Source organism: Benincasa hispida, chromosome 5, assembly GCF_009727055.1.
Source record: "Benincasa hispida cultivar B227 chromosome 5, ASM972705v1, whole genome shotgun sequence".
NCBI lineage: Eukaryota > Viridiplantae > Streptophyta > Magnoliopsida > Cucurbitales > Cucurbitaceae > Benincasa > Benincasa hispida.
In genome coordinates this window covers 35,125,482-35,138,141 of record NC_052353.1, presented here as the reverse complement: position 1 = coordinate 35,138,141, position 12,660 = coordinate 35,125,482, and the positions used below count along the sequence as shown (strand labels likewise).

The following is a 12,660-nucleotide window of genomic DNA, read 5'->3' as shown; positions in this document are numbered from 1 at the left end:
ATCTAGGAAGATATACACATTTGATTGTATGTGTGCACATTATGACTGATTTGTGTACCTTCGGGTTGCACAATATATACAATTAACTTAAGTTCCCTTATAATTTGAAAAATTCAAATTCTTCCAAAACTAAATATTCCTTGTTTTATCCTTAATGAGCTAGCAGGATGACATAATATACTAACGGATTAAAAGTTCCAATGATACAAGATTAATTAATTAATCTCTCAAATTAAATTAATCAAGATTATTAATTATGGGTCACAATACTAAAGACCCATAACTACACTCTTTACACTGTAGATATATTTCTGTGTCCATGAATATAACAATTATCAGTAAGTCAACCCCACACGAATTGCTCATAACTACAGTTGGGTCAAATTACCGTTTTACCCTTGTGATTACCTCTTACTCTTTAAGTCCCACTGATCTTCTAATGAGCAAATTGTTTATGGTCCTATGATAGATAAAACCCTCTCGAGCCAATGAGAGGGAGGGGCCCCTTTGTTGAAGATCCGAAGTCAGCACTTAAGGGAGCAACTCATCTTTTTATCCTGAAGACGAGAAGTCAATTCCACCTTGTGTATCTATGTTCTTAGCTCCCTATTTGGAAAAATCACCAAAATGGTAGGCTTATTGAGTCGGCGAGTCAGGCCACTCTCGCTCATATAAATCAAAGGGTCGGTCTCATAAACAGGAGTTCATAACTCACTCAGGATTGAGGTCGAGTTACCTATGGTCGTCCTATGAAATGATAACCTCTTTAGTCAACAGTGTTATAAATAGAGTTTAATCATTTCGTGCTCTCAGTATAGGATACCCCCACTCGCATGTCTCTACATGAACAACCTGAATTAAATCATTTATAACACTTAGAACTCTTGTAACATTTACAAAGTGGGTCGTATCCATAGTGTCACCAAGATAAGACACCCAACCTTATATATATACTACAAACTACTTAGGTTATTACTTGAACATGATCAATTTGTATGTCAACCACATACTGTTCAAGTTACATAATATTACCTTATATCTTTCCTTAATGTATAATTGAATATCTAAGATAATCAATCATTATTTCAAATAACTTATTACCTACTAGACTTTAGGGCATACATCCCAACTAGTTATACTCCAAATTTAGATATTCATTAAACAAACTTTGATTCTAAAACTTGAAAGAAAAAAAAAAAGTAAACCTGAGTTAAACCGTTTAAAAAAGAAAAGTTCTTATTTCAGAAATCCGTTTTAGAAAGTAGGCAACTTATTTTATTTCAAACTTCATTGTCAAAACTCAATATTTAAAACTTGAAAGGTTCTTATTTTAGAAATTTATCTTTGAAAAAATGGCAATTTATTTTATTTCAAACTTCATAACGACCATGAGGTATGTTGTTCAAATCTCTCCATGTCAAATCCCTCTCAAATTACCCTTTTTATTCTAGAAGAGGATATGACCGTGGTAGCTACTAGTCCTACTGCCAGCACTCACCACCCAAGCCTTTTAATCTAGTTACCAACCTATTCATTTTATTAGTAATATACGCAAACAGCTAACCTCCCCCTTAAGTTCTTACAAAGATTACATAATTACAAGCATACAGCCAAGACATCACTTTTATAGAAAAATATTCACAGGTGGCCCAAACATTTCTACAGAAACTCTAGTCCCTCACAAAACATGTGTACATAAACGGATTATCAACCTAAGTCTTTTAATAAGCCAAGTCTTTTGGTGGCAAGCAGCAGTAGGATCAACCTTGAGGAAACTGACCGCTACCTGAAAAGAGAAAACACAAAAATTCTGTGAGCTAAAAGCTTAGTGAGTGATTATAGAATCGTAAAGAAACAATCGTAGCATCACTATAAACATGTAAATATACCAATGCGTAAACTCAAGCATTTGTCTCTATATGTAGCTGTAAACCATTCTCAGAAATCATTAAACATTATTATTCCCTAGTTGAGAACGAGCCTAAACGCTCTAGCTCCTAAACATTTATTACCAACCAAGAAACCCATACTTTGGTTTATCATTCATAACTGCCTACATGCACGTGGCCACACTAAGTACCATCATATTTTAGGTACTTCCACTTAGATACCTTCTTAAATTTGTCCTTCAGTATCGAGCTACTATGATACTTTCTCATATGTCTTTCGGTATCAAATTGGCCAGATACCTTCTCAAATGTCCTTCGATATCAAATTGGCCAAGTACCTTCTCAAATGTCCTTCGGTACCTAATTGGTTAGATACCTTCTCAACGTCCTTCGGTATCAAATGTGTATTTTGTAACACCAAGTTAAGTTCCATTGCCTAGTATTTACACAATAGTTGTTCCATTGCCACTCATTTACACAAAAACTCATTCTCTCATAGCCTTCCTCTAGGAACCATATACAAGCCGGGAAACATGAATTAAGTTATTCTCCAACCATTTGTTGCTTGAGGAAATTTAAATACATCATTAATGTCATTGTGCTTTACTTAATCATATATGCATGAGTATTGGAAACCTTAAGTTTACTGAGTCACTCACAGTTCGTCAGGCTCTTATTGGTTTATACACTTCCCCTAGCTCTTCTTAGCCTGAAAAGATATAATTCCCGATTAAACTACTTAGAATTCCTAGTAAAATATCTCAAATAATTCATTTATTAAAGGAACTTCCATCAATACAGACAGCTTTACTGGCAAGATCCCCCGTGAGCGAGGTCAGTGAGATCCCCCTGAGCGATACTAGCGATATCCCCTAGAGCGATGCTAGCGAGATCCTCTAGAGCGATACCAGTGAGATCCTCTAGAGCGAGATCAAGCTTTTCTTATGAAATTCTTAGCGATACTCACCTCAATTCCAAGCATGATTTCCCCCTAGAGTGAGATCCTCTTTATAAAATCAGCGAGATTTCCTTTATAAACGAGATCCTCATGCCCAAATCTCGCTATAATTCTCCCTGATGAACTGCTTGCTTGTTCCTCACAAGCAGTTGTTTGCTTATGCCCCAATTCCCTGTTATAACTTCAAAAATTTATAACTCAAAATCCAGAGCTCTTTTCAAGAAACTTCCTTCTACAAACTTGTTTAGATTTGAGTTAACTTCCATAGCTTAAAATTTCAGCTAGAATTCCTTACAATTTGGTTTGGAACTTCCAAACTTTACCTTGGGCCCTAATTAATCTATGGTTCTGCCTCTTCTGCAAATTCTCCACTTTTGTTCTTCTCCTCTTACAATTTTTCTCCAGCAGGACAAACATGAAAACTAGATTCTCCTAGCTTTCAAATGGCACCAAATTCGCTAAATTTACTCTTGTCATTTGCCAAAACCATGCTTTTGAATTTTCACTTCCCTTTTTAATCTTTCTGCCGCTTCCTGAGTTCAAAGAATTAATTTTCGCGTCACTCCACACTTAATGCCTCCAGTAGACTAATGATTGAGTTTCTTCATTTGATATTTTTTTTCCTTCCCTTCCTTCATAATTCCTATAAACAACATGAATTTCTATTTAATAAATATGTAATAAATATTCCTTTGGCTAAACATGCTTATCTAGGGAACCTAAGTTCGGGGGTTTACAAGTATGTTGTTCAAATCTCTCCATGTCTATCTCTAAAAAAAAAAAAAAAAAAAAAGAAGAAGAAGAAGAAGAAGGAGAAGAAAGACTGTCGAGGTAGATAGTGAAGGGGAAAGAAGGGGTAATTTAATTTTGTAGATGTTAGAAGGGTCTCGTAAGCAATGTCGATGAAAATATCGAATAGTCTATCAATGATAAATATGAAAAAAAAAATCTCAAACGAATATGATGATAAACAAAGAAATTGAAAAGGGTGCTAAGATGAAGGCATTCAGAAAATTTTATAACCTGAAAGGCCCCAACCAACTTTGATGCAAATTATAAGAGTTGAGTTGGGTCAAACTAATTTTCAACTTGGGTTAAGTTGAAAATTTCACCAACTAAAAAAATTTGTCAATTAGTGATACACATAAATATGGTGATCTATGAGTGGTTCATGATTGTGGCCTACCGTGATAGACAAAAGTGATAGTATATCAGTTATTGGCTATACTAAAAAATAATTACATAAAAATATTCATATTGTTTCACAAAAAAAGATTAAAAATAATAATTTTGAAATATTTATTTGTGTGATAGCATATTGGTAAATTGGTAATAACCAATTTTGCCACCTATTATAATTTTCTTAATTTTCAACTTTAAAATTGTTTAAAAAAACTAATTCATGAGAGCTAACGTGTCAAAATTCAAAGGCATGTATTATAATATGTACCACTTTATTTCAACTATCTAATAGATTAATATCATTGCTAAATATCATTGTTCCAACATGTATATCATTGCTAATAACAAAAGAAAATATATTTCGCATCATTTATAACATCAATCAAAAATTAATTTTTACACATGAGTAGTCACAATAATTTCCATTATCTTAGAGAAAAACTCTTTAGTGTATTTTTAGGAAACAATTTTAAAGCTCAATAAAGTTAGACATAACTTTTCAAATTTAAGAGTATAGCGTCAGTGAAAGTGGAATTCTTATCTAATGTTATATTTATTAAAACTTTGAAAATAAATAATATGACTCACTTAATTAGGTCTAAGGTTGAGATTGATAGAATCTACAGTTTAAGATAGAAATTTATGATGAACTTCTGTTTAAAATGCATTTTAAAATAAATTGAAAGAAGAAAAAGGTACATACTAAGCTGCTTGCATTATTAAATGAAGCACACCTACGGAATGTTAGAAGTAAAACAAAAATGTTGTGAAATAGAGATATGATAAACTTCACATATGGTTTTGCTAACTTGTGTCATTGTTGAAAAGATTAATTTGTTGATGGAGCATCAACAGGAGCAGGTTCAGCACATATACTTGGGTTTTGCTTTCCAGAAATGGTGGGCTTGACATTAGCACATTAAGATGTAATCGGTCCTCGATTTCCACTGTAAGTGAGGTCAATATCTGCAACTTCTACACCTTCACATGGTCTACTTTTGCTACAAAGTTTGACTACGACCGGAGTAGCAGAAGTGCCTCTGATATTTTTCATACTGACGTTGTTGATCTTAATTTTTGATGGAACCTAAAACATACCAAAAAAAATTATTGATATGACTATACCTCAAGTTTGCACTTTTCTTTAAAAGAGAAAAAAAGAATATTTCTTAAAGTAACCAAGTTTAAAATGAATTAGAAGAATAATTTCAATACATGCCTTTCGATTGCATTGATTATATGGACAATATTCTTGATCTATAATGACAGGATTGCTAACATTAACCATTTCAATATCTTCGAAATGAATGTCAGAGGCTGCGAATGCGCCTGCAGAATCTGGCCATGTTTTGATCCTGACACCGTTTGAAGTATTGATTATTTTGCATGCTTTCACGGTAACTCCTACACATCTTTCTCCTTGGTGTACTTGCCTAAGCTTCCTATGCTAATGCCATGTCCTAGTCCGCAAGTTACACCAGTAATAGTTACATCCTTGTTGTTGTCTCCAATAGACACACAATCATCCCCAGTTGCGATTTTTGAATCAAGAATGTTAATCTCTTCTGAGCTACTTATGTGAATCCCATCGGTATTGGGACTATGGTCTGGTGCAATAATTGTCACGTGTTGAAAAGTAAAATTCTTGCAGCCCAAAAGATTGATGTGGAAATTCTTACTATCCAAGGAAGTAATGTCCTTCACTATTGAATTGGTAACGAAACTGAACTTCAAATTCTGAAACGTTTAAACAAAAAAGAGAGAGAAAAAAAAACTATGAGTTGAAGACAATTGAAATTATGTGTTTTTAAACTATATATCAATTGGGGAAAAAGTATAAGTTAATATATATAATTAGAGATTTTACCATTGGAAGTTTTTTACATTCTTTATTTTTATGGCAATCATTCTTTTCCCAACCTATTTTTCCTCGACCATCAAAAACTCCAATGCCTGACATTGTTAGTTGATCAATATATCAGAAAATAACCAATCCCTCTCCAAAGGAGAGGAGCTTCTAATGTCCCTTCGACTTAAACCTCAATAGGAACACTCTTGCAAGGACCTATGAGCCTAGACTCACTTAATTGGTAAACTCCTTTTGGAATCAACAATTTACTTAGAGTGGTCGATGCACATGCTTCCTTCCATGCATTTTCTAAGGCCTGTAAGTTGAATTATTTCATCAAATTAAAATTTTCTATATAAATTTATTTTTTTCATATATATACATATACTTACCTGAGTAATATCAGAATTAGGTTTGGCACCATACTTAGTAACATCAAAAATGGATTGACCTTTAGTTGTAGATGCAAACAATAACAACAAAGATAATAATGCTACGATGTTTGATCTCAATCTAATCATTTCTACGTCTTTTACTTAGTCTAATCTCCTTTTCGTTTATAATTGCTAACTTAGAAATTTGAATGAATATGCAAATTCATTCAACCCTCTTTATATGGGAGAAGAAAATCGAAATTGTGTTGAAAATTCTCTTCCAACTTCTATTTACTATATTTGTCAAAGATTCAATCAAAAGTTGAAGTTAAATCATCATTTGTTTGTCAAAAAATTAGCCATTCCTACAACATTTGAATGACTATTTCTCTCAATCCCATAAAATTCATTCCTTAAATTTCTCATTATGAGACCAACACGAACGTCCACACCTCATAATGTGCAACAAGTGGCTTAAAACAAGTTTGAACAAAATATTATTACTTAAATTGCTATTTGCAAGAAGTGTGGCTCAAATATCTCTAAATTTATTTAAATAATTTATTAATAGGGTAACTAGACTGTGATAGACATCTATCAGACACTAGTAGATTTCTATCACCGTTTATCAATAATAGATTGTGATATTATGCTATATTTGTAAATAAGTTGGTTCATTTTTATTTATTTAAAAATTTCCTTTATTAATATATATGTGAATCTCACCTGAAATTGAAATAGATCTATGTTCCACCTTAACACTTGTAAATATTATTTGGAATAACTTCAAAAAATAATGATAATTAAACAAAATCAATTTCCGTTTTGAGGAAATAATAAGTTAAATAATGTTTAGTATACCTTATATTTTAGATGGTCAAAAGTGTTCTTATAAAGAATCTTAACAAATAAAGAGTATTTTACAAAGTTGGATTGACTTATAAACTATAGAAATAATGTTGTGATGGATTATTATCCATAATAACTTTATAATGATTGACCGACAATTTTCAAATTTTGGTATATATATATATATATAGCAAACACAATTACAATTGGTAGAATAACTTTTGAAAATTTTGGTATATATAGCACTTTTGAAAAAGGTGAGATATAAAATTATTTTATTGAAATTAGAAGCAATGCAAACACATCTTAATTATCTGCTTAAACAAGAAAATATGATACAGAAGAGCAACTTAACATGGAGAGATTTTTGTCGACAATATTGAAGAGGGAGATCAAACTTCTACCTTTGAAGTTGATAATATATTTGTTAGGTTTATTGAACCATTCCATACTCATTTTGATTAATAGAAAAGGTGTTTGTTGCTAAAAAATTAGTGAAATGTTATCTAGGACATTGATAAGAATGCTATGTGATATATTAATATTATCTTATTTCTTAGCCACTAAAAATAAAAATTTTATTTATTCGATGTTCTATATTACATAGGTCATTGTTAACCGTCAAAATTTAATAATATAAGAATTAAATTGATGGGTTAGCACTCAAGAGTCCCTCTACCACTATTTACTAAAAGAACATTTATATTAATATTAGAAGTTGAATTCCCACTATTTGTTTCTGTAAGTTAATTACAAATTAAATTACTATAGTGATGGTTAAATGAAACATTTAAATACCCACTTCAAGAAAATCACTTTTTAGTAATGCACAAAATGCGTTGCTTATGGTAAAAAAGCACCATTAAAAGTATTAGCAACGTGGAGACCCGCATTGTTAAGAATGTCGTTATAGCCATGTAGCTTAAGGTTTTAGTGACATATTTATTGTGCATTGCTAAAAGTCTACTTTTACTAACACATACGCATTACTAAATGCGTACTTTTAGGAACACATTATTTGTAACTATTTCTTTTATATAGTGATGTTGAACATGCGTCTCTAAAATTTACGTTTTAGCAACATAAAATACTATTGCAACATATTTAAGCGTTGTTAAAATTAATATATCGTGCCACTATAACTTTGAAGTTACTTTTTTAGAACTCTAATTTACTGGACGTTATAAAAAACGTCGGTAAACATATTTTATTAATTAAAAATTATATTTGATTTAATATAGCTATTATAAAAAATTAAAATATAATAATCTTTTGAAAAATTAAGAGTCAACTAATCAATTTATATTTGAAACTAAAATTACAAGTGAAGATACACATTTCCAACTCTATCATTGAAACAAAATGAAATAACACAAACTTGGCCACAGTTTACATGATAAATATGTAACGACCCGACTCCCAGAACTTAAACTAGGTTGTTACTATAGACTACATGCATGCAATTCAATTGACATCTTTTTTATTGGCTTAGTAAACAAAAAAATATTGCATAAAATAATAAACTTTATTTAAATAAAATAATCGAAATTCATTTGGCAGGTACCTTTAAACAATAAAACAAAACTAGAAAATATTTTTTAAAGTCTAAAGCACAAATACCAAACTTCGAATTCAAATTTTAGACTAGAAATTTTAAAACATAAAATCTAGAAACTTGAGCGGAAGCATATGAATTTGTCCTAATGGCTCGATCATGAATTCTATCTGTCTTCACCAGTGTGCCTTTACCTTTTCCTGAAAAAGAACATGAAAATAATTGAGTACAAAATACTTTCACACATATCATTCTAGTATAATGCCACTTGCCTTAGAATTTAGGCCCATGCTCAATCGTCCTATTAATATATGTTGTAAAAAAAATAAATAAATCATACTCATACATATAACATGCTTCAAACATATATATAACATGGCCGTAAATTCTTAGAACCAAACATAATACCTTAATTTTATCGCAGGCATAGGTGGCAGTATGAGTAATAGGACTCAAAGTTAAATAAAAAAATAAAAAATAAAAAAAACCAACAAATTCCTATCTTCTCTCTTGTAACAAGACATAAAATAAATAATACAAGAATATAAATAAAAAAATCTGAAATCCAAATCTCATCAAAATTCCAAATATTCAAATGCTGACCACAACGATATTACCCGAAACACTTCGAAACTTCAAAATCAACCAACTCTAACTATAATCTGAAAAATACTGTAAAGTTACTGGCAGAGCTTCAAACTCCAACCTCAATCTAGAAATCCAAACTAAGGCTTTATTCTCAAATTACTTGCATTTAATGTATTCAGGTATTTTACAAGGAAGACGCACATAGAGACCAAGTTACTACTCAAATAGCAATTCACGAGAAATCAGTGGTTGCTTGAACAGATCCGCGAAGACCTTGCGATGAGATCAGCGGCACGGATCGGTGGCAGAGACCAGTGTGTGCAGCAGCTACAACGGTGCGTTGAGATGGCTGGAGAGAGCGGATGATGGGCTCCTCGACCGATACGGCCCAAAAAGGGAAGGACGAAAAAAACTTCAGGCGCCTGGTGGCTCTGAGGTTAGGGAATCGTAGCATGAAATGCGGCTGACTTGAGAAGAGACTAGCCGGCTTCTTCTTTTCCTCCCGTAACACGCGCGTAGGAGGAGGGAAAGCAAAATTTTATTTCATTTTTTTTCCTCTTTTTTCCTCTTATTTAACTTTACCCACAACTAATAAATATAAACAACTCTTTCTTTTTCCTTTTCCTTTTCTAATTTCAAATCCACAATCTTTTTGCATTTGAAATCCCAAATCCTTTTTGGAAAAATAAATAACAAATCGATTATCTCAATTCAATCTATTTAATTCCAATTTTCTTCTCCAAATTACAAAACAAAACCAAATCTCCCAATTTTAATTTCAATTTTTCAAAATAAATTAAAATTAAAACAATCCAAATAAATTCCGCTAGAAGGCAGTAGCATGCGTTTCATGCAACGTTGCGACACTACATTGAAAAATTGCAACACTCCAGACTTTTACGAAATCACAAGGCTAGCGAGCGCATGTGTTTTGGAGGGCAAGGCTTATCAGCACCCTACATGACGCTACAACTAGAAAAAGCCAACGTAGCTATACTCCCCTACGGCTTAGCTACATTCAGCCCACAACAATAATGGATCCCTTGATTTTTAGGGTAATTTTTATGGAGAAAAAAGTGTGAAAGACAGCCCCTAGCTTGATTTTTCTTCCTTTTTCACATCTTAGCTTAGGATGTTAGAATTTTGGTTTGCAATTATGAATTGGAGATCCCTCTCTCTTCTTTCTTTGTCTATGGAGATGTTGAGGTAAGTAGTTCTTTTCTTGTTCTTGGGACTAGACCCTATATAATTTCTTTGAGGATTATCTTGTATAAATTTCATATTGTAATTATGCCTCTTTGAATCCATTTTAATTCAGGTATGTTCTTGAATAGATCGATGCTCATACCCTTGAATGTATGTTATAGTAATTGACTTAGGGCTCGCGCATTTTCCTTACGTTCGTCTATGCTCTAGTCACAATGTAACAACTAGTTGAATCTTTTATCTAGGTTTTATAGGTTGGACTTGAATCTTAGATTGCTTGATTTAATTAGGTTCAAAGAAAATTGGTTAATTAGTTAGGCTTTCCAAGTTAATTAAGCACACAATGGAACCCTAAAACTTAATGTACATGTGTTTAATCTAAATTTATCGCTATAGAATTTAAGGCTTGTAGTTTAATTAGGGTCTATGCTTTAATTAATAATTAGGGCACATAATCAGCTTAATCTGATGAGTTGTCTACCACTATCGAGGCGAATTTGTGATAAGGTTGTCAATCCAACACATAAACGCAAATCTAATTTAGATCAAGATTCAGAGAAATCATAGAATGAAGCACATTAAATCTAATTAAAGAAATCTCAAGAATTAAACATAGAAACTTCTTACTCCAAGAAATTAGATAGGAATTACCTCATAAATTCATACACAAATTCAAGAAGAAAATTCGATCCATCGATTAAAACCTAAAATTAAATGAAAATCTAAACTAAAGATGCTGAAAATATAAAGGAAAAGGAAGAACTAGGAGCTACTCATTGGCCTCCATCAAAATCGGAATCCCTTTTTTACCTAAATTGAAGAAAAACTTACATAGAAATCAGATGTAGCGTTGCAACGCACTTGAGAGCATTACAACTCTCTTCTCGACACAATCCCCTAAAGTTGGAGTAGAGTTGAGCTTCTGGTGCGACGCGCACGTTGGTGGCATTCCATTGCACTAGGGTTGTGACGCTTCAATCAGGGGCATTTTAGTCATTTCTCCTCCTTTTAAGCCCGGATGCTCAAATTACCTCCAAATTGCTTCAAATTAGCCCCCTATTCTAAATTCTCAATTCTACCCCTTAAGCACTCAACATCTACAAAATAGGATAATTAACATTAAAAATTCATTTACGAGCCTAAATTAAGCTAGAAATTATGGCTCTTTTTTAGAGTTATCACAATCACACAACCATGTTCTTAAACAAACACCAAACAAAACAAAACCTTAAACAATGTCCTCTTAAATCATACTAAAGTGACTAATCAAAGTAAGTATCCCAAGTACGATCGGGTAGGGGATCAAAAGCATAACCATGTTCTAAAACAAACACCAAACCACTTCTATGAAGGAACTTTTATACAAGAGTACCTCTAAGCGGAAGCGGATCGTTCCAAACTCATTGTGACAGAATTAATGCATTTACAATCTAACAGAACAGTTATGCAATATACAACAAATTACCGGCATGCTTTTAACAATTAAACAACAAGACGAGAGCAAGAACACGTACCAGTTGAAGAACTCTTCTTCACCAAAAACTCGCTCTCGAACAATGGACTACTCCTCTCGCTCTCGCTGGAAAGTCCACGCAATCGTTCACCAAATCCTGGTCGTCTGCCCATGAACGGCCTCCACACGAACACAACAATGGGGATGACACCACCACTTATAACCTCGGTATTCTAGGTGTGAGAATCCAGGAGGTGTGGGCTCTATTGGATTTGGTAGAGGGAAGGAGGAAACGAAGATCGTATACCACGACCAAGCAAGTGGGAGAATATCGGGCCTATCGTATAGACAATTCTTGATCATTTAGGAAACGGTACACGATCGTTTAGTAAATAGGTTACGATCGTATAGACGATCGTTTCGTAATCGCAAGGGCGTGTGATCATTTAGGAATTAGCTAGACGATCGTTTAGCAAATTCTATGCGATCGTTTAGAAAGAAGCGCGTGTGTATACGATCGTGTTAAAAATCCAGTACAATAAAATCTCCCACTTACCGTAGTCCAGCCACAGGCGGNGTACAATAAAATCTCCCACTTACCGTAGTCCAGCCACAGGCGGTCCCATAAACCCATGCTCTGAAGGTGACCCTCAAACACTGTCGTGGTGAGAGCCTTCATAAACGAGTCAGCAATGTTTTGCTCTGAGACGATCTTAGTGACGATCATGTCTCATACATGCACTATCTCGCGAATCGG

The 12,660-nt window shown here is 33.1% G+C and overlaps 1 pseudogene; it reads right to left on the bottom strand.

Moving 5' to 3' along the window:
- Positions 1 to 4,858: 4,858 nt before the first annotated feature.
- LOC120078667 lies at positions 4,859 to 6,399 on the bottom strand (annotated as a pseudogene).
- Positions 6,400 to 12,660: the final 6,261 nt, after the last annotated feature.